General features: G+C 45.8%; 1 long non-coding RNA gene across 3 annotated transcripts in view; it reads right to left on the bottom strand.

The window, feature by feature from the left end:
• Positions 1 to 1,436: 1,436 nt before the first annotated feature.
• The window catches only part of LOC136794360 (uncharacterized), a 90,432-nt gene continuing 68,617 nt past the window's right edge, over positions 1,437 to 23,251 (bottom strand). For all 3 annotated transcript variants that reach the window (XR_010841020.1, XR_010841019.1, XR_010841021.1), the window contains 2 exons: positions 5,178 to 5,270; positions 1,437 to 1,678 (listed from right to left, as the gene is read on the bottom strand). This is a non-coding gene — a long non-coding RNA (uncharacterized lncRNA). The remainder of the gene's footprint in view (positions 1,679 to 5,177; positions 5,271 to 23,251) is intronic.

Raw genomic sequence — 23,251 nt, 5'->3', positions numbered from 1 at the left:
CCTGTTCTTCTTTGTCCACTCATCTGTTGATGGACTTTCTGCTTGCTTCCATGTCCTGGCTATTGTAATACTCCTGCAATGCAGATTTGCCTGCCTGTGTCTTTCCACTTCTGTCTTCTTTCTTAGGTTATAGGCCCAGGAGTGGGCCTGCTGGATCATATCGTAACTCAGTGTTTACCTTGTAAAGGCACCTCCATTCTGTTCCCATTAGTGCCTCTTACCAGGTGAAGTCCTGTGGCGAGCATTGCCCTCTGAGGAAGGCGCCACTAAGACCCTCCTAAGCCTCAGGGCCCGACTGTACTCTCCTTGGTATGCATCCTGGACTTTATGGTATGAACATACAAAAGGAGATGGTCTTTGGCCAAATCGCTCCAGGGACCTGCTCAGTTACTGGGAGTCCCTGGTTGTTCCCTAAAGCTAGGAAAAGCAACCCTGGAGGGGAAATTGGTGCCTTTGAGGGAGAAGCCGAGCAGCCAACCAACCAGCTGATGCTGATAAGGTGTGACTAAGCCGAGAAGCCAACCAACCAGCTGATGCCGATAAGGCGTGACGAAGCAAATTCCCTGCTTTAGGGGTATATATACGGCTATGCTTTGTTATTAAACTTGCCTTGCAAGCGTCAGTTGCTTGTGCCCTTCTGATCCCATACCTTGGTGCGTTCAGTTCCCTACCCCCTCTCGTCGGTTGTTGCTACACTTTGAGGACCCGCCGCGGCTGGCGGCAAAGTCCCACTTAACCTAGAGGGTATGCACTTCTCCACAACCCCTTCAGCATGAATTGTTGGTAGTCTTGTTGCTGATGGTTCTTCTGACTGGTGTGAGCCGATACCTCTGTGGTTGGATTTGCATGCGTCTCATAAAGCCTTGAAATTGAGCTTTCAGGGATGCCCTTTTTTTCTTCAAACTGTGTGTGTAGCTTACCTCATCACATTCTTTTCTTGAACTATGTGCCGCCTTTTGAAATATTTTGGCCACTACCTCCCTCAAGACATTTTGAGGGCAGGTTTCATTGACAGCCCTCCAGGACTTGTGCACACGAAGTGACCATTAGCACGGGTTTTCAAGCTGCCGTTGCAGGTAACGGCCACAGGGCTGCAGCATTTCTGCGTTTCCCACTCTGGTAACTAGTGAAACAGGCCTTCCTGCCAGTGGTGTTCCTTGGTTATCAATGACGGTGGGATGTGTCTGGAGAAACCCCCCAAAGCTGATGTCTCCTTACTTATATCTGTTTTTAAAATGGAATTTCTACTTTTCACTGGAGTACTCTTCCATTGTGTCCATGGACCACTGCTCCTTTCTGCATTCCTCTGTGGCTGGGCATTTTCATTGCTTCCAAGTGTTGGCTATGGTAAACATTGCTGGATTGCAGGATTGCCAGCCCGTGTCTTTTTGATTCTCATCCTCTCAGGTGATAGACCCAGCAGTGGCTATGCTTGATTGAACGGTCGCTCAATGTTGACCCTTTCCAGGCAACTCCACTGTGTTTTCCTTAGGGGCTCTTACCACGTCCCACTTAGAACCGAGGGTACGCATTTCTTCACCACCCCGTCAGCATTTCTTGTTTGCAGAAGTTTTGCTGCTGGCCATGCTGAGTCGTGTGACATGATAGGTTTTTTTAACGTGTAGTTTCGTGTCTAATAATTCCTAAGGTTCAGCATTTTTCCACGCCTTTTTTTATTCTGTTAAACAAAAACAGAAAAAAAAAAACCCGTGAGTACAATAAACCTCTCGAAATTGTCTTCTTGGAAGGTTGCCCTCTTTGGACTTTTTTGGTCGATTTTCGACCCCAGGATTTTGTTTTGGAGGGCAGGTGTCATTTACAAGCCTGCAATGGGTGTGAATATTGAGTGACCATTAGCACTGACTTTAAAGCTGCTGCTGTGGGAAACGGCCACAAGGCGTCAGCATTGCTACATTCCCACATCTGGTTACTAGGGCAGCAGAGCCTTCTGGAAGTCCTGTTCCCAGGTTGTCAATTAGAATGGAATGTGCCAGGAAAAAACCCCAGAAGTGTATGTCACATTACTTCTTGTTCGCTCTTTTAATTTGTTTAAATCGGGGTAATGATTAGAATACTGTTGGTCCTATATGTACAGAATCTGGTTCATTTGTACGTTTTATATATATATATATATATATTCTTGTACAGATCCTCTTCCCATGTAAATTATTGCAGAGTGTTCTGGTGACCTCCCTTGCTATATGGTCGGTCTGTTTGATATATATATTTAATACGTATTTGTACACATATGGTGACACTAATCTTAATTTATCCATTCCCCCCACCTTTCATTTTACATAAGCTTAGTTTGCTTTCTAAGTCTGTGAGTGTCTTTCTTTGTGGAAATATGTTCATTTGTGTCAGCTGTTAGATAACGCCTATAGGTGATGTCATACGGTATGCCTTTTGCTTTCCGACTTAACTCATGTTCTGTGATGATCTCTAGGCTCATCTCGGGTGCCTCAAAGAGCAGTGTTTCCTTGTTTTCCATGGCTAATAGTCCACTGTGTCCACGGACCAGCTCTTCTTATCCATTCATCTGTTGATGGACATTTGGGTTGCTTCGGTGTCTTGGCTACTGTGAAAACTCGTGGAGTGCAGCTCTTGCAGCCTGTCTTCTCAGGTGAGAGGCTCAGCTGTGGGTGTTCTGGATGGAAGGGTGGCTCAATTTTTAATTGAAAACGCAGCTCCTTTCTGTTCTCATTATTGGCTGTTACAACTAGACATGTCCTCCTCAGACAGAGGGAACAGAGTTCTCTAAAACCCCTTCAGCATCTATTGTTTGTAGTCTTTTGGCTGACGGTAGTTAACTTGGGTGAGCTGAAAGCTTTTTGTAGGTTAGAGGAGTCTGATCATTCCTGATGTTGAGCTTTTCTCCATTTTCCTTTTTTTGATAAAGAGTGAGTAAAACTTACCTCTATCATACTATCTCTTTGACACATTTGCCTGCTTTGAATTTTTTTGGCCACGGCCGAGCTCAGGACATTTTTTTTTTTGAGGGCAGGTGTCTTTTAGAGGCCTGAGTCCTTATGAATGTTAAGTGACCCATAGCTATGCGTTTGAAGCCGCTCTTGCGGGAAACGGCCACAAGGCGGCAGCATTTCTCCATTTCCAACTCTGGGTTTTCCTGCAACAGAGGCTTCCTGGAAATTGTGTTAGTAGGCTGCAAATGAGAGTGCAGTGTGTCAGGGCAAACCCCCAAGAGCTTATATCTCCTTACTTCTTGTGTGTTTTTTAAAATTTAATTGTTATCTAGTATCACAGCCAATTGGATAAAAATGTGGTGTGTGTTCTAGGTGTACTGCATCTGGTTCATCATATGTATGTATCAATCTATTCATCTTTGGATCCTTTCCCGTGTAGGTTATTACAGAGTGTTGAGTCGACCTCTCCTGGTATTCCTTAGGTATTTTGTGATTATATATTTCATATGTATCAGTACATGTCTGTAAACCCCCATATGCTAATTCATGCATTCCTTACAGATGAAATGAGAATTCTCCACATTATACTAGTCATTTCAGAGAGTGGGAAAGGATGGCAAGTGGTAAAATATTATCTTTTCCCTTAATCTTTTTAAATTTCCCTTGTTACAACATAGGATTATTATCCCTGAATCATAATTCTGTCAGTACACCAGTATAGAGATTATTTCTTAATAGTTAGGTGAGAACCATTTCCTTCTGTTTTTGAGAAAAATTCTGTTACCTCCTTTCAGTAATGGCACTCTTCCCCAAATCAACGGTTTAACAAGGGAGATGGAAGCAGAATAATCATGCAAATACAAAACAATACAACAGCAAGAGAAAATGTGTAACTTCCAATAAGAGCTCAATTTAGAAGAGGGTTTATATCTTCAGAACAAAAGCATGCCTCCTTGACTTGCTAACCAGTCAAAATCTGTGTATTCTACAGAAAATCTGTGATGTTATTCCCATAAAACTACCCTTTACTGCTTCTGCCTCCAATAGATTTCCCAAGCACTAGTGTTTTAATGTACAGGTTACAAACAAAATCCTAATGAGATTTGGTTACAAACAAAATCCTAATGAGATTTATTTATAATGTGTGTGTTATTTGTCTTATCCTAGCGTCTATATTCTTCTCCATTCCTGGAGTCGAAATAATATTACTTTACCTGCTAAGTGATATCGGGAGAGTGGGAGAGGTTTCATAAATACCCCAACCCTAAAGCATACCCTAAACCTAACCCATACACTAACTCTAACCCATAGACATACCTTAAACTATACCCTAATCCTAACCCGTGCCCTAACCCTAAACTTAACTCTAACCTGTACGCTAATCCTAACTCGTACACTAACACGTATCCATACCCCAATCTTTACCCTAATCCTAACCTGTGCCCTAACCCTAACCCAAATGCTTAAACCTAAGCCATACCCTAATCCTAAACCATGCCCTAACCCTTAAAACCCTAACTGGTATCCATAGCCTAATCTTTACCCTAATCCTAACCTGTGCCCTAACCCTAACCCTAACTGACCCTTTCCCTAAGTAAGCCCTGACACTGTCCCGAAGTGAGGCCCTGAGGTTGTCCCTAACTCACATCCTCATGCTAGGCCTAACCCTGGCCTTGTCATTGTCCCTAACAAAGGCCCTGACCCTAGTCTTAGCCTAGGCCTTGATATTTGGTCTATCTCAGGTTCTGATGCTGTCCCTAACTAAGGCCCTAAAGCTGTCCCTAACATCAGCCTTGCTGCCGCCAATAACTAACGTGCTGACACTATCCTGAGCTAATATCTTGATCCATCTCTTACCATGGTCCTGACACTGTCCTTACTAAAGTCCTGATGCCATCCCAAAGTGTGCATCCCCTTAGGAATTCAGCAGAATAAGCCTGAAACCTGGTCTGGAACTGGCACTTCAGAGAGATTTCGTAGCAAGTTGTCTAATTCTACCTAAGTAGGTTTTAACTTCTGATGTAGTATTGACATATCCATAACAGGAGCTACTGAACACTACACATATGTCTCATCTTTCTAATAGTATCTGATCTAAAGTCACTGTTTGAAATTTAATAGTTAAGATAGGAGTCCTTGAAAACGTACGGTTGCAGCTACCAGCAGACATTGTTTTCAGAATGGCTAGTGGCATCCTGAGTCTGATGTAGCTCAGAAATTCAATTTCAACAATACAGTTATGCGGGGACTTACCTGGTGGCTCAATGGTTAAGACTTCGCCTTCTAACACAGAGGGTGCCGGTTTGAGCCCTGGGCAGGGAGCTAAGATCTCACATGCCTCGTGGCCTAAAAACCAAAACATGAAACAGAAACAATATTGTAACAAATTCAATAGACTTAAAAAATGGTCCACATCCAAAAAAAACTTAAAAAGAAAACAGAAAAAGAATTCAGGAATGCATCTAAATCACATCTACAAAGGTCACTTAGGTTTATCTTGGATGTCTGAACCATAGTTACTACTCCTTTTTGACTGTAAAATGCATTCCCTTCCTCAATGCCAAAGCAGATGTACAATTCGTATCTAAAAGGCCACAAAACAGGCCACTCTGGTCAGTATAATTTAAGTTAAACCATGTATAAGCCAGAGAGATTTCCTCACACCTCAATACGTGAAGTTTTTTTCCTTTTGATTCCAAGTCTTTCAATAGAAAGCACTGATGATCAAAATGTCAATCCCTCAGTGCCAGAATGATTCAGCTGTTTGGCCCTGGTGTAGATCATTTCCCTCAGTGCTAGGCCTCCTTGTTATTTGCCTAGTTAATCCACTTTGGGGGAATACTGATCAGGTATCGCGAACATGCTCAGAGGTATGTTAATGACAAAACGCTTTCTATAGGCCATACATTTTATTATTCATACCCAATTGTCACACAAGCATTGTACATGTGCTTTTAGCAGTAGACCTAAAGCAAACAGTGATACATCATGAGTCATTACATTCTGATAACTTCACTATGTAATTTTCCTTTCCTCTTAAACATCGGGGCAAAATGAAGCCAACACAGTAACTTTCATAAATACACACTTCAATACAGAGGTGTCATTTATCCAATTGCTCCAAGTCCTAAGTAGCTTGAGGGGAAGGACTTCCAATTTTACCAGGACATACTAGATTTTTAGGAATTCCATGTAATTTAATATACTAATCAAACATTTCTCTCTGAGATAGCTCAAGGGCCTTCTAAAGCATCCCAAAGTTAGCTGGAGATCAAAAGAACGGTTAGAATTGGCCAAAAAACACTTATTCACTGAACCAAAGTAAAGAGATTTCAAACAAAAATACAGATCACAGACACAGGCAAAGGAACTCACCAGCTGTTCACAATCAAAAGCAGCATTCTAAGAAAACTTTGGAGGGAGAAACAAAATGCAGGCTTGCCCTAACCCACTTCCAACAAAATCCATCTTAGAATATCGTGGTCAGGCACAACTCTTCCCTCCATGTTCCCTTTTCACAAATGTTCACCACCTTCTGTATCCATCTTATGTTGTCCCTTATTTTTTTCTGCATTCAGACACAACGAGCTCTAGTACAAAGTGACTTTCTTTTCTCTTTGTACCATCAGCCTGTTACCTAGCCGCTCACCTTCTTTATTACGTAGTTTCATAAATGCTTGAACGTATGGAATTTCTTTTGTCTTTCTCCTCCTGTGACAAAATAACTCTAGCTGAAGGGTAGTATAGTCATTTAGGCTATCATTCAAAGACCACCTTTCCTCATTTTTCAAGAATGTATCCATACATTGGCCAGACAAAATTACAATAGAATTTCATTCTTTTCTTACTCTTAGGTTTACAACTATAGGTTGACCAGTCTGCCAGGATTTTGCCCATTGGCTCTCAGATGGAACTGAAGAAGAAGCACTTCTTACGTTTGAACCATGGAACACTCACACCACGGACTAAGAACACAACAAAATCCTAAACACCAATGGAAGCCTCACACCAAAGGAACCAGAAACCAAAGAGAAACCAACAACCAAACAGCACAAGACTCAAATCAGCTTCCAAGTCTCAACTTAGCCTGTGACCTCTGTCCAAGTGGTTCAGCTTCCAAATGAGATTTCCTGGAATGAAAAGTCACCCAAATGGGAACCAAGGTTCCTCCAAATGTACAGGGCTAAAAGGACCTCAGACTGCTTGCCAGGGGAGTTACCACACACTGGCTGAGGTGCTGCAACATCCCAAATGCTATTTTTCTGGTTCCCCAAAATAATCCCTTGGAGTAGGACATTCAGGGCAGTCCAGGCAGGAGGAACAGAGGAACGTCCTCAAGGCAAAGACGGCCTCGGCAGCTGCTAGGGTGGTTCCTCTTCCACCATCTACTCCTGCCCTAGAGTTCTAACTGCTGGGATGACTGGGGCTTGGCCTTTCCAGGCAAGGGTCCCAGGTGGTTTGGCCTCTAAAGGAATTCTCCAACCTTACACTCTCTCGAAAGAGACTAGTGTGGAGAAAATCTCAGTGTCCGATCAAGTCAGGGGACCCACAGGGGGATCCCCAAGTCAGCCCCACATTGGGTACTAAATTTGATGTCGAAAACTCAACCTCTGTGCACCAGTGCCAAATCAAATCTCAGAGAGAGAGGTTTGCAGGAAGTAGAGAAGAATAGCTTTACTCCTTTGGCAGCCAAAGGGGGACACACAAAACTCCGACCCTCAAAAACCGTGTGTCCCAATGCAGGAGGATCTGGTGAGGAGTTTTACAGCAATGGTTTAAGGAGACAGGTGTCCTAAGGATTACTGTGTGTACAGGGCCTTAACTAAATATAACCTGACCTCAGATGGTCTCTTGAGGACCTTCTCTGGAATGAAGACTAAAATCTTCTATTTTGTGGGGGGGTTTAGGTTGCTAAAGAGCCCAAAGATGCTCTTAACTGTATCCCTTGAGGCAAAACCAGAATCTTGGCCCAAGGCTGCACTGTTCATTCTATTCTGTTCTTCTTTGGTCTGTGCAGTCCCTCCTTTCCATGATTAGCAACTGTTCGAATCAGCCCTTTAGAACTCAGGGAAGGTCTTGGAGTCTCTAGCATAACTAAGGCCCTGAAATTCTCCCTAACTCAGTCCCTGACGCTGTCATTAACTAAGGCCCAGATGCCAACAATATCTAAAGTCCTGACATTATCCTGAGCTAATATCCTGACCCAGGTCTTACCAAGCTCCTGAAACTGACCCAAAGTAAGCCTTGATGCTGTCCATAAATGGGGGCATGAGGCTATCCCTAATAGAATCCCTGATAATGTCTTCAAAGATCCTCACATTGATCCCACAGAGGCCCTTATGCTGCTCCTAAGACATGTCCTGACAGTGGCACTAACTCAGGCCCTAAAGACAGGCCTCACTTAGGCCCTTTAGCTGTACTTTAGATTGGCTCTGACGCTATCTGTATACAAAACGCTGGAAGACGTCCGGATTTAGGGCCCTGTCACTGGGCCTAACTAAGGTCCTGATGCTCTCAATAATTTTCTGGCACTATGCCTGGAACGGACCTAACTCTGTCCCAAGCTAATGTCCTGTCTTTTCCTAACTGAAACCCTAATACACTCCATGACAAAGGCACAGACTAATCCTAACTAAGGCCTTAACACTATATCTCACTACGGCCCAGAATCTGTCCCTAATGGTCCCTGCTGCAAACAATAACTAAAATGCGGACACTGTCCTGAGGTAATTTCCTGACACATTTCTATGCACCATCCTGACTGTCCCAAAAAAAGCCCTGTCGGTATCCTTAAGTGAAGACCTGAGGCTGTGCCTAACTCAGGCCCTGAAGCTTTCCTTAACCGAGGCCTTGATTCTGTGACTCACTCAAGCCCTGCTCATGTCTTTCACTATAACCTTTCGCTGACCCAACCAAGGCCCTGATGCTGCTCCTAAGTCATGCCCTGACAGTGTCTGCAGCTGGGGGGCTGACGCTAGGCCTCACTCAGGCCTTGACGTTCTACATAAGTCAGGTCTGAATCTGTCCCTGCCCAAAACACTGACCCAGATCCTAAATTAGGCCTTGATTCTCTAAGTAATTAAGGTCTTGACACCAAATCTAGGTCATTAACTGACACTACCCCTAGACCTTAATCTAATCTTGACTTTAGCTAATGTCAAGTTTAGGGAAAGAGATTCTTTACGATGAAATTCTTTCATCATATGAATATTGGTTTCTTAAAACAATAATTTTTAAACTCTTGTTAACCTTAAACAAAGTGTACTCAACTGCTGTGGAATATTCCTTCATAGCAGCGTGCATGGTTCACTTTTACATTCTTGTGTGTTGGCCTTCAGGGTTCTTGCAGGAATGGCTCCTCTTATGCTAACTAAATCATCCCTGATGCTGAACATAAATAAGGCGCTGAAATTACTCCCGATGCTCTGAACCTGTCCCTAACTACGGCCTGGAGACTCGTGCTAAACCAGGCCCTGACACTGTCCCAAACCAAGACCCTGACATTACACGTAACTCGGACCCTGACACTACTCCTAGCTCAGTCCCTGACACTATTACCTAACAAAGCCCATAATGATATTCCTAACTCAGACCCTGACACTGACTCTAACTAAGGCCCTACTGCCGCCAATATCTAAAGTCCTGATGCTATCCTGAGTTAATATCCTGACCCAGGTCTTACCAAGGTCCTGAAACTGACCCAAAGTAAGCCTTGATGCTGTCTGAAAATGAGGCCCTGAGGCTCTCCCTAACAGAGGCCCTGATAATGTCTTTAGTGAAGACCCTCACGCTGATCCCACAGAGGCCCTTCTGCTGCTCCTAAGTCATGCCCTGACAGTGTCCCGAACTCAGGCCCTAAACATAAGCCTCACTTAGGCCCTTTGGCTGTACCTTCCTTATGCTCTGACGCTGTCTGTATAGGAAGCCCTGGCAGTGGTCCTGATTTAGGCCCTCACGCTGGTCCTAAGTAAGGCCCTGAGGCTCTCAATAACGAAGGTCTTCACGCTTTTCCTGGGTCATTTCGTGACGCTATCCCTGGCCCGGAACCTGACTCTGTCCCAAGCTCATGTCCTGCATCTTATCCTAAATGAAACCCTAATAGTATCCCTAACTAAGCCCTGACTAATCCGAACAAAGGCCTTGACACTATCTCTCACTAAAGCCAAGAATCTGTCCCTAACATGGGACCTGTTGCAATCAATAACTAAAATCCGGACACTGTCCTGAGGTAATTTCCTGACACATTTCTATGCACCATCCTGACACTGTCCCAAACCTGTCGGTGTAATTAAATGAAGACCTGACGCTGTGCCTAACTCAGGCCCTGAAGCTTTCCTTAAGTGAGGCCTTGATTCTGTGACTCACTCAAGGCCTGCTCATGTCTTTCACTATGACCTTTCGCTGACCCAACCAAGGTGTTTCTGCTGCTCCTAAGTCATACCCTGACTGTGTCTGCAGCTAGGGGGCTGACGCTAGGCCTCACTCAGGCCTTGACGTTCTCCATAAGTCAGGTCTGAATCTGTCCCTACCGAAAATCTTGACGCAGGTCCTAAATTTTAGGCCTTGATTCTCTAAGTAACTAAGGTCTTGACACCAAATCCAGGTCATTAACTGACACTACCCCTAGACCTTAATCTAATCTTGACTTTAGCTAATGTCAAGTTTAGGGAAAGAGATTCTTTACGATGAAATTCTTTCATCATATGAATATTGGTTTCTTAAAACAATAATTTTTAAACTCTTGTTAACCTTAAACAAAGTGTACTCAACTGCTGTGGAATATTCCTTCATAGCAGCGTGCATGGTTCACTTTTACATTCTTGTGTGTTGGCCTTCAGGGTTCTTGCAGGAATGGCTCCTCTTATGCTAACTAAATCATCCCTGATGCTGAACATAAATAAGGCGCTGAAATTACTCCCGATGCTGTGAACCGCTCCCTAACTACGGCCTGGAGACTCGTGCTAAACCAGGCGCTGACACTGTCCCTAACCAAGACCCTGACATTACACGTAACTCGGACCCTGACACTACTCCTAGCTCACTCCCTGACACTATACCTGACAAAGGCCATAATGATATTCCTAACTCAGACCCTGACACTGACTCTAACTAAGGCCCTACTGCCGCCAATATCTAAAGTCCTGATACTATCCTGAGTTAATATCCTGACCCAGGTCTTACCAAGGTCCTGAAACTGACCCAAAGTAAGCCTTGATGCTGTCCGAAAATGAGGTCCTGAGGCTCTCCCTAACAGAGGCCCTGATAATGTCTTTAATGAAGACCCTCAGGCTGATCCCACAGAGGCCCTTCTGCTGCTCCTAAGTCATGCCCTGACACTTTCCCTAACTCAGATCCTAAAGATAGGCCTCACTTAGGCACTTGGGCTGTACCTTACTTAGGCTCTGATGCTGTCCTTATATGAAGCCAGGGCAGTGGTCGTGATTTAGGGCCTGACTCTGGTCCTAAGTCAGGCCCCGATGCTCTCAATAACTAAGGTTTTAACGCTTTCTCTTGGTCGTTTCCTGACACTATCCCTGGCCCGGAACCTGACTCTGTCCCAAGCTCATGTCCTGCATCTTATCCTAAATGAAACCCTAATAGTATCCCTAACTAAGCCCTGATTAAACCTAACAAGGGCCTTCACACTATCTCTCACCAACACCCAGAATATATCCCTAATGGTCCCTGCTGCAATCAATAACTAAAATCCGGACACTGTCCTGAGCTATTACCCTGACTCCTTTCTATCCACTGTCCTGATACTTTCCAAAAGAAAGCCTGTTGCCGTCCTTAGGTGAAGACCTGAGGCTGTGCCTAACTCAGGCCCTGAAACTTTCCCTAACTGAGGCCTTGATTCTGTGACTAACACAGGCCCTGCTCATTTCTTTCACTATGACCCGAATGCTGACCCAACAAAGGCCCTGATGCTATTCCTACGTCATGCCCTGTGTCTCCAGCTAGTGGGCTGACACTAGGCCGCACTCAGGCCTAGATGTTCTCCCTAAGTCAGGCTCTGACGCTGTCCCTACCCGAAACCCTGACACAGGTCCTAAATTAGGCCCTGATTCTCTAAGTAACTAAGGTCTTGACACCAACCCAGGTCATTGGCTGACACTATCCCTGGCTCGGATCGTGACTCTGTCCCAAGCTAATGTCCTGCATCTTATCCTAATTGAAACCCTAATACTCTCCCTAACTAAGTCGCTCACTGATCCTAACTAAGACTTTCACCCTATCTCTCACTAAGGCCCAGAATCTGTCCCTAACATGGGACCTTCTGCAGTCAATAATGAAAATCCGGACACTATCCTGAGCTAATATCCTGACACATTTCTATCCACCCACCAGACACAGTCCCAAAGAAAGGCCTGTCGCTGTCCTTAACTGAAGACGAGAGGCTGTGCCTAACTCAGGACCTCAAGATTTCCCTAACTGAGGCCTCGATTCTCTGACTCACTCAGGCCCTGCTCATGTCTTTCACCATGACCCGAATGCTGACTCCACAAACGCCCTGAATGCTGCTCCTAAGTCATGCCCTGACAGTGTCTGCATCTAGGGGCCTCACTCAGGCCCTCACCTTCTCCCTATATCAGGCTCTGACGCTGTCCCTACCCGAAGCCCTGGCACAGGTCTTAAATTAGGCCCTGATTCTCTAAGTACCTAAGGGCTTGATTCCAAACCTAGGTCATTACCTGACACTAGCCCTAGACCTGAATGTAACCTTGTCCGTTGCTAATGTCAAATTTATCTAAAGAGATTCTTTAGGATGAAATTCTTTCATCTTCTGAATAGAGTTTTCTGAAAAAAATAATGTTTAAACTCTTACTGACCTTAAACAAAATGTACTCAACTTCTGCGGAATATTCCTTTATACCAGCGTGTATGGTTTCCTTCTGCATCTGCGTGTGTTGGCTTAAAGGGTGCTTGTAGGAATGCCTACTGTTATGCTAACTAAATCCCTGATGCTGTCCCTAAATAACGTCCTGAAATTAGTCTCAAGGCTGTGAACCTGTCCCAAACTGAGGCCTGGAGGCTCATCCTAGCTCAGGCCCTGACACTGTCCCTAGCAAAGGCCCTCACACAACTCCGAGCTCAGTCCCTGACACTATACCTAACAAAGGCTATAATGCTAGTCCTAACTCAGGCCCTGACACTGTTTCTAACTAAAGCCCAGCTGCCGCCAATATCTAAAATCCTGATATTATCCTGAGTTAATATCCTGACCCAGGTCTTACCAAGGTCCTGAAACTGACTAAAACTAAGCCTTGATGCTGTCCATAAATAAGGCCCTGAGGCTCTCCCTAACAGAGGCCCTGATAATGTCTTTAATGAAGAACCTGACGCTGATCCCACAGAGGCCCTTCTGCTGCTCCTAAGTCATGCCCTGACAGTGTCCCGAACTCAGGCCCTAAAGATAAGCCTCACTTAGGCCCTTTGGCTGTACCTTCCTTATGCTCTGACGCTGTCTGTATAGGAAGCCCTGGCAGTGGTCCTGATTTAGGCACTCACGCTGGTCCTAAGTAAGGCCCTGAGGCTCTCAATAACGAAGGTCTTCACGCTTTTCCTGGGTCATTTCGTGACGCTATCCCTGGCCCGGAACCTGACTCTGTCCCAAGCTCATGTCCTGCATCTTATCCTAAATGAAACCCTAATAGTATGCCTAACTGACCAATCCGAACAAAGGCCTTGACACTATCTCTCACTAAAGCCCGGAATCTGTCCCTAACATGGCACCTGTTGCAATCAATAACTAAAATCCGGACACTGTCCTGAGATAATTTCCTGACACATTTCTATGCACGATCCTGACACTGTCCCAAACCGGTCGGTGTCTTTAAGTGAAGACCAGACACTGTGCCTAACTCAGGCCCTGAAGCTTTCCCTAAGTGAGGCCTTGATTCTGTGACTCACTCAAGGCCTGCTCATGTCTTTCACTATGACCTTTCGCTGACCCAACCAAGGTGTTTATGCTGCTCCTAAGTCATGCCCTGACTGTGTCTACAGCTACGGGGCTGACGATAGGCCTCACTCAGGCCCTGACATTCTCCATAAGTCAAGACTGACGCTGTCCCTACCGAAAATCTTGACGCAGGTCCTAAATTTTAGGCCTTGATTCTCTAAGTAACTAAGGTCTTGACACTAAATCTAGGTCATTAACTGACACTACCCCTAGACCTTAATCTAATCTTGACTTTAGCTAATGTCAAGTTTAGGGAAAGAGATTCTTTACGATGAAATTCTTTCATCATATGAATATTGGTTTCTTAAAACAATAATTTTTAAACTCTTGTTAACCTTAAACAAAGTGTACTCAACTGCTGTGGAATATTCCTTCATAGCAGCGTGCATGGTTCACTTTTACATTCTTGTGTGTTGGCCTTCAGGGTTCTTGCAGGAATGGCTCCTCTTATGCTAACTAAATCATCCCTGATGCTGAACATAAATAAGGCGCTGAAATTACTCCCGATGCTCTGAACCTGTCCCTAACTACGGCCTGGAGACTCGTGCTAAACCAGGCCCTGACACTGTCCCAAACCAAGACCCTGACATTACACGTAACTCGGACCCTGACACTACTCCTAGCTCAGTCCCTGACACTATTACCTAACAAAGCCCATAATGATATTCCTAACTCAGACCCTGACACTGACTCTAACTAAGGCCCTACTGCCGCCAATATCTAAAGTCCTGATGCTATCCTGAGTTAATATCCTGACCCAGGTCTTACCAAGGTCCTGAAACTGACCCAAAGTAAGCCTTGATGCTGTCTGAAAATGAGGCCCTGAGGCTCTCCCTAACAGAGGCCCTGATAATGTCTTTAGTGAAGACCCTCACGCTGATCCCACAGAGGCCCTTCTGCTGCTCCTAAGTCATGCCCTGACAGTGTCCCGAACTCAGGCCCTAAACATAAGCCTCACTTAGGCCCTTTGGCTGTACCTTCCTTATGCTCTGACGCTGTCTGTATAGGAAGCCCTGGCAGTGGTCCTGATTTAGGCCCTCACGCTGGTCCTAAGTAAGGCCCTGAGGCTCTCAATAACGAAGGTCTTCACGCTTTTCCTGGGTCATTTCGTGACGCTATCCCTGGCCCGGAACCTGACTCTGTCCCAAGCTCATGTCCTGCATCTTATCCTAAATGAAACCCTAATAGTATCCCTAACTAAGCCCTGACCAATCCGAACAAAGGCCTTGACACTATCTCTCACTAAAGCCCGGAATCTGTCCCTAACATGGGACCTGTTGCAATCAATAACTAAAACCCGGACACTGTCCTGAGCTAATATCCTGACTCATTTCTATCCACTGTTCTGATACTTTCCAAAAGAAAGCCTGTTGCCGTCCTTAAGTGAAGACCTGAGGCTGTGCCTAACTCAGGCCCTGAAGCTTTCCCTAACTGAGGCCTTGATTCTGTGACTAACACAGGCCCTGTTCATGTCTTTCACTATGACCTGCATGCTGACCCCACAAAGGCCCTGATGCTGTTCCTACGTCATGCCCTGACTGTGTCTCCAGCAGGTGGGCTGGCACTAGGCCTCACTCAGGCCTAGACGTTCTCCCTAAGTCAGGCTCTGACGCTGTCCCTACCCGAAGCCCTGACACAGGTCCTAAATTAGGCCCTGATTCTCTAAATAACTAAGGTCATGACACCAACCCAGGTCATTTTCTGACACTATCCCTGGCTCGGACCATGAGTCTGTCCCAAGCTCATGTCCTGCATCTTATCCTAAAAGAAACCCTAATAGTATCCCTAACTAAGCCCTGACTAATCCGAACAAAGGCCTTGATACTATCTCTCACTAAAGCCCGGAATCTGTCCCTAACATGGGACCTGTTGCAATCAATAACTAAAATCCGGAAACTGTCCTGAGGTAATTTCCTGACACATTTCTATGCACGATCCTGACACTGTCCCAAACCTGTCGGTGTAATTAAATGAAGACCTGACGCTGTGCCTAACTCAGGCCCTGAAGCTTTCCCTAAGTGAGGCCTTGATTCTGTGACTCACTCAAGGCCTGCTCATGTCTTTCACTATGACCTTTCGCTGACCCAACCAAGGTGTTTCTGCTGCTCCTAAGTCGTACCCTGACTGTGTCTGCAGCTAGGGGGCTGACGCTAGGCCTCACTCAGGCCTTGACGTTCTCCATAAGTCAGGTCTGAATCTGTCCCTACCGAAAATCTTGACGCAGGTCCTAAATTTTAGGCCTTGATTCTCTAAGTAACTAAGGTCTTGACACCAAATCCAGGTCATTAACTGACACTACCCCTAGACCTTAATCTAATCTTGACTTTAGCTAATGTCAAGTTTAGGGAAAGAGATTCTTTACGATGAAATTCTTTCATCATATGAATATTGGTTTCTTAAAACAATAATTTTTAAACTCTTGTTAACCTTAAACAAAGTGTACTCAACTGCTGTGGAATATTCCTTCATAGCAGCGTGCATGGTTCACTTTTACATTCTTGTGTGTTGGCCTTCAGGGTTCTTGCAGGAATGGCTCCTCTTATGCTAACTAAATCATCCCTGATGCTGAACATAAATAAGGCGCTGAAATTACTCCCGATGCTCTGAACCGCTCCCTAACTACGGCCTGGAGACTCGTGCTAACCCAGGCGCTGACACTGTCCCTAACCAAGACCCTGACATTACACGTAACTCGGACCCTGACACTACTCCTAGCTCACTCCCTGACACTATACCTAACAAAGGCCATAATGATATTCCTAACTCAGACCCTGACACTGACTCTAACTAAGGCCCTACTGCCGCCAATATCTAAAGTCCTGATACTATCCTGAGTTAATATCCTGACCCAGGTCTTACCAAGGTCCTGAAACTGACCCAAAGTAAGCCTTGATGCTGTCCGAAAATGAGGTCCTGAGGCTCTCCCTAACAGAGGCCCTGATAATGTCTTTAATGAAGACCCTCAGGCTGATCCCACAGAGGCCCTTCTGCTGCTCCTAAGTCATGCCCTGACTCTTTCCCTAACTCAGATCCTAAAGATAGGCCTCACTTAGGCACTTGGGCTATACCTTCCTTATGCTCTGACGCTGTCTGTATAGGAAGACCTGGCAGTGGTCCTGATTTAGGCCCTGACGCTGGTCCTAAGTAAGGCCCTGAGGCTCTCAATAACGAAGGTCTTCACGCATTTCCTGGGTCATTTCGCGACGCTATCCCTGGCCCGGAACCTGACTCTGTCCCAAGCTCATGTCCTGCATCTTATCCTAAATGAAACCCTAATAGTATCCCTAACTAAGCCCTGATTAAACCTAACAAGGGCCTTCACACTATCTCTCACCAACACCCAGAATATATCCCTAATGGTCCCTGCTGCAATCAATAACTAAAATCCGGACACTGTCCTGAGCTATTACCCTGACTCCTTTCTATCCACTGTCCTGATACTTTCCAAAAGAAAGCCTGTTGCCGTCCTTAGGTGAAGACCTGAGGCTGTGCCTAACTCAGGCCCTGAAACTTTCCCTAACTGAGGCCTTGATTCTGTGACTAACACAGGCCCTGCTCATTTCTTTCACTATGACCCGAATGCTGACCCAACAAAGGCCCTGATGCTATTCCTACGTCATGCCCTGTGTCTCCAGCTAGTGGGCTGACACTAGGCCGCACTCAGGCCTAGATGTTCTCCCTAAGTCAGGCTCTGACGCTGTCCCTACCCGAAACCCTGACACAGGTCCTAAATTAGGCCCTGATTCTCTAAGTAACTAAGGTCTTGACACCAACCCAGGTCATTGGCTGACACTATCCCTGGCTCGGATCGTGACTCTGTCCCAAGCTAATGTCCTGCATCTTATCCTAATTGAAACCCTAATACTCTCCCTAACTAAGTCGCTCACTGATCCTAACTAAGACTTTCACCCTATCTCTCACTAAGGCCCAGAATCTGTCCCTAACATGGGACCTTCTGCAGTCAATAATGAAAATCCGGACACTATCCTGAGCTAATATCCTGACACATTTCTATCCACCCACCAGACACAGTCCCAAAGAAAGGCCTGTCGCTGTCCTTAACTGAAGACGAGAGGCTGTGCCTAACTCAGGACCTCAAGATTTCCCTAACTGAGGCCTCGATTCTCTGACTCACTCAGGCCCTGCTCATGTCTTTCACTATGACCCGAATGCTGACTCCACAAACGCCCTGAATGCTGCTCCTAAGTCATGCCCTGACAGTGTCTGCATCTAGGGGCCTCACTCAGGCCCTCACCTTCTCCCTATATCAGGCTCTGACGCTGTCCCTACCCGAAGCCCTGGCACAGGTCTTAAATTAGGCCCTGATTCTCTAAGTACCTAAGGGCTTGATTCCAAACCTAGGTCATTATCTGACACTAGCCCTAGACCTGAATGTAACCTTGTCCGTTGCTAATGTCAAATTTATCTAAAGAGATTCTTTAGGATGAAATTCTTTCATCTTCTGAATAGAGTTTTCTGAAAAAAATAATGTTTAAACTCTTACTGACCTTAAACAAAATGTACTCAACTTCTGCGGAATATTCCTTTATACCAGCGTGTATGGTTTCCTTCTGCATCTGCGTGTGTTGGCTTAAAGGGTGCTTGTAGGAATGCCTACTGTTATGCTAACTAAATCCCTGATGCTGTCCCTAAATAACGTCCTGAAATTAGTCTCAAGGCTGTGAACCTGTCCCAAACTGAGGCCTGGAGGCTCATCCTAGCTCAGGCCCTGACACTGTCCCTAGCAAAGGCCCTCACACAACTCCTAGCTCAGTCCCTGACACTATACCTAACAAAGGCTATAATGCTAGTCTTAACTCAGGCCCTGACACTGTTTCTAACTAAAGCCCAGCTGCCGCCAATATCTAAAATCCTGATATTATCCTGAGTTAATATCCTGACCCAGGTCTTACCAAGGTCCTGAAACTGACTAAAACTAAGCCTTGATGCTGTCCATAAATAAGGCCCTGAGGCTCTCCCTAACAGAGGCCCTGATAATGTCTTTAATGAAGAACCTGACGCTGATCCCACAGAGGCCCTTCTGCTGCTCCTAAGTCATGCCCTGACAGTGTCCCGAACTCAGGCCCTAAAGATAAGCCTCACTTAGGCCCTTTGGCTGTACCTTCCTTATGCTCTGACGCTGTCTGTATAGGAAGCCCTGGCAGTGGTCCTGATTTAGGCACTCACGCTGGTCCTAAGTAAGGCCCTCACGCTGGTCCTAAGTAAGGCCCTGAGGCTCTCAATAACGAAGGTCTTCACGCTTTTCCTGGGTCATTTCGTGACGCTATCCCTGGCCCGGAACCTGACTCTGTCCCAAGCTCATGTCCTGCATCTTATCCTAAATGAAACCCTAATAGTATGCCTAACTAAGCCCTGACCAATCCGAACAAAGGCCTTGACACTATCTCTCACTAAAGCCCGGAATCTGTCCCTAACATGGCACCTGTTGCAATCAATAACTAAAATCCGGACACTGTCCTGAGATAATTTCCTGACACATTTCTATGCACGATCCTGACACTGTCCCAAACCGGTCGGTGTCTTTAAGTGAAGACCAGACACTGTGCCTAACTCAGGCCCTGAAGCTTTCCCTAAGTGAGGCCTTGATTCTGTGACTCACTCAAGGCCTGCTCATGTCTTTCACTATGACCTTTCGCTGACCCAACCAAGGTGTTTATGCTGCTCCTAAGTCATGCCCTGACTGTGTCTACAGCTACGGGGCTGACGATAGGCCTCACTCAGGCCCTGACATTCTCCATAAGTCAAGTCTGACGCTGTCCCTACCGAAAATCTTGACGCAGGTCCTAAATTTTAAGCCTTGATTCTCTAAGTAAGTAAGGTCTTGACACTAAATCTAGGTCATTAACTGACACTACCCCTAGACCTTAATCTAATCTTGACTTTAGCTAATGTCAAGTTTAGGGAAAGAGATTCTTTATGACGAAATTCTTTCATCATATGAATATTGGTTTCTTAAAAAAATAAATTTTAAACTCTTGTTAACCTTAAACAAAGTGTACTCAACTGCTGTGGAATATTCCTTCATAGCAGCGTGCATGGTTCACTTTTACATTCTTGTGTGTTGGCCTTCAGGGTTCTTGCAGGAATGGCTCCTCTTATGCTAACTAAATCATCCCTGATGCTGAACATAAATAAGGCGCTGAAATTACTCCCGATGCTCTGAACCTGTCCCTAACTACGGCCTGGAGACTCGTGCTAAACCAGGCCCTGACACTGTCCCAAACCAAGACCCTGACATTACACGTAACTCGGACCCTGACACTACTCCTAGCTCAGTCCCTGACACTATTACCTAACAAAGCCCATAATGATATTCCTAACTCAGACCCTGACACTGACTCTAACTAAGGCCCTACTGCCGCCAATATCTAAAGTCCTGATGCTATCCTGAGTTAATATCCTGACCCAGGTCTTACCAAGGTCCTGAAACTGACCCAAAGTAAGCCTTGATGCTGTCTGAAAATGAGGCCCTGAGGCTCTCCCTAACAGAGGCCCTGATAATGTCTTTAGTGAAGACCCTCACGCTGATCCCACAGAGGCCCTTCTGCTGCTCCTAAGTCATGCCCTGACAGTGTCCCGAACTCAGGCCCTAAACATAAGCCTCACTTAGGCCCTTTGGCTGTACCTTCCTTATGCTCTGACGCTGTCTGTATAGGAAGCCCTGGCAGTGGTCCTGATTTAGGCCCTCACGCTGGTCCTAAGTAAGGCCCTGAGGCTCTCAATAACGAAGGTCTTCACGCTTTTCCTGGGTCATTTCGTGACGCTATCCCTGGCCCGGAACCTGACTCTGTCCCAAGCTCATGTCCTGCATCTTATCCTAAATGAAACCCTAATAGTATCCCTAACTAAGCCCTGACTAATCCGAACAAAGGCCTTGACACTATCTCTCACTAAAGCCCGGAATCTGTCCCTAACATGGGACCTGTTGCAATCAATAACTAAAACCCAGACACTGTCCTGAGCTAATATCCTGACTCATTTCTATCCACTGTTCTGATACTTTCCAAAAGAAAGCCTGTTGCCGTCCTTAAGTGAAGACCTGAGGCTGTGCCTAACTCAGGCCCTGAAGCTTTCCCTAACTGAGGCCTTGATTCTGTGACTAACACAGGCCCTGTTCATGTCTTTCACTATGACCTGCATGCTGACCCCACAAAGGCCCTGATGCTGTTCCTACGTCATGCCCTGACTGTGTCTCCAGCAGGTGGGCTGGCACTAGGCCTCACTCAGGCCTAGACGTTCTCCCTAAGTCAGGCTCTGACGCTGTCCCTACCCGAAGCCCTGACACAGGTCCTACATTAGGCCCTGATTCTCTAAATAACTAAGGTCATGACACCAACCCAGGTCATTTTCTGACACTATCCCTGGCTCGGACCATGAGTCTGTCCCAAGCTCATGTCCTGCATCTTATCCTAAATGAAACCCTAATAGTATCCCTAACTAAGCCCTGACTAATCCGAACAAAGACCTTGATACTATCTCTCACTAAAGCCCGGAATCTGTCCCTAACATGGGACCTGTTGCAATCAATAACTAAAATCCGGAAACTGTCCTGAGGTAATTTCCTGACACATTTCTATGCACGATCCTGACACTGTCCCAAACCTGTCGGTGTAATTAAATGAAGACCTGACGCTGTGCCTAACTCAGGCCCTGAAGCTTTCCCTAAGTGAGGCCTTGATTCTGTGACTCACTCAAGGCCTGCTCATGTCTTTCACTATGACCTTTCGCTGACCCAACCAAGGTGTTTCTGCTGCTCCTAAGTCGTACCCTGACTGTGTCTGCAGCTAGGGGGCTGACGCTAGGCCTCACTCAGGCCTTGACGTTCTCCATAAGTCAGGTCTGAATCTGTCCCTACCGAAAATCTTGACGCAGGTCCTAAATTTTAGGCCTTGATTCTCTAAGTAACTAAGGTCTTGACACCAAATCCAGGTCATTAACTGACACTACCCCTAGACCTTAATCTAATCTTGACTTTAGCTAATGTCAAGTTTAGGGAAAGAGATTCTTTACGATGAAATTCTTTCATCATATGAATATTGGTTTCTTAAAACAATAATTTTTAAACTCTTGTTAACCTTAAACAAAGTGTACTCAACTGCTGTGGAATATTCCTTCATAGCAGCGTGCATGGTTCACTTTTACATTCTTGTGTGTTGGCCTTCAAGGTTCTTGCAGGAATGGCTCCTCTTATGCTAACTAAATCATCCCTGATGCTGAACATAAATAAGGCGCTGAAATTACTCCCGATGCTCTGAACCGCTCCCTAACTACGGCCTGGAGACTCGTGCTAACCCAGGCGCTGACACTGTCCCTAACCAAGACCCTGACATTACACGTAACTCGGACCCTGACACTACTCCTAGCTCACTCCCTGACACTATACCTAACAAAGGCCATAATGATATTCCTAACTCAGACCCTGACACTGACTCTAACTAAGGCCCTACTGCCGCCAATATCTAAAGTCCTGATACTATCCTGAGTTAATATCCTGACCCAGGTCTTACCAAGGTCCTGAAACTGACCCAAAGTAAGCCTTGATGCTGTCCGAAAATGAGGTCCTGAGGCTCTCCCTAACAGAGGCCCTGATAATGTCTTTAATGAAGACCCTCAGGCTGATCCCACAGAGGCCCTTCTGCTGCTCCTAAGTCATGCCCTGACTCTTTCCCTAACTCAGATCCTAAAGATAGGCCTCACTTAGGCACTTGGGCTATACCTTCCTTATGCTCTGACGCTGTCTGTATAGGAAGACCTGGCAGTGGTCCTGATTTAGGCCCTGACGCTGGTCCTAAGTAAGGCCCTGAGGCTCTCAATAACGAAGGTCTTCACGCATTTCCTGGGTCATTTCGCGACGCTATCCCTGGCCCGGAACCTGACTCTGTCCCAAGCTCATGTCCTGCATCTTATCCTAAATGAAACCCTAATAGTATCCCTAACTAAGCCCTGATTAAACCTAACAAGGGCCTTCACACTATCTCTCACCAACACCCAGAATATATCCCTAATGGTCCCTGCTGCAATCAATAACTAAAATCCGGACACTGTCCTGAGCTATTACCCTGACTCCTTTCTATCCACTGTCCTGATACTTTCCAAAAGAAAGCCTGTTGCCGTCCTTAGGTGAAGACCTGAGGCTGTGCCTAACTCAGGCCCTGAAACTTTCCCTAACTGAGGCCTTGATTCTGTGACTAACACAGGCCCTGCTCATTTCTTTCACTATGACCCGAATGCTGACCCAACAAAGGCCCTGATGCTATTCCTACGTCATGCCCTGTGTCTCCAGCTAGTGGGCTGACACTAGGCCGCACTCAGGCCTAGATGTTCTCCCTAAGTCAGGCTCTGACGC

This window comes from Kogia breviceps, chromosome 6 (genome assembly GCF_026419965.1).
Source record: "Kogia breviceps isolate mKogBre1 chromosome 6, mKogBre1 haplotype 1, whole genome shotgun sequence".
Lineage (NCBI taxonomy): Eukaryota > Metazoa > Chordata > Mammalia > Artiodactyla > Physeteridae > Kogia > Kogia breviceps.
The sequence above is the reverse complement of the archived record's forward strand: the minus strand, read 5'-3'. Positions and strand labels throughout refer to the sequence as shown.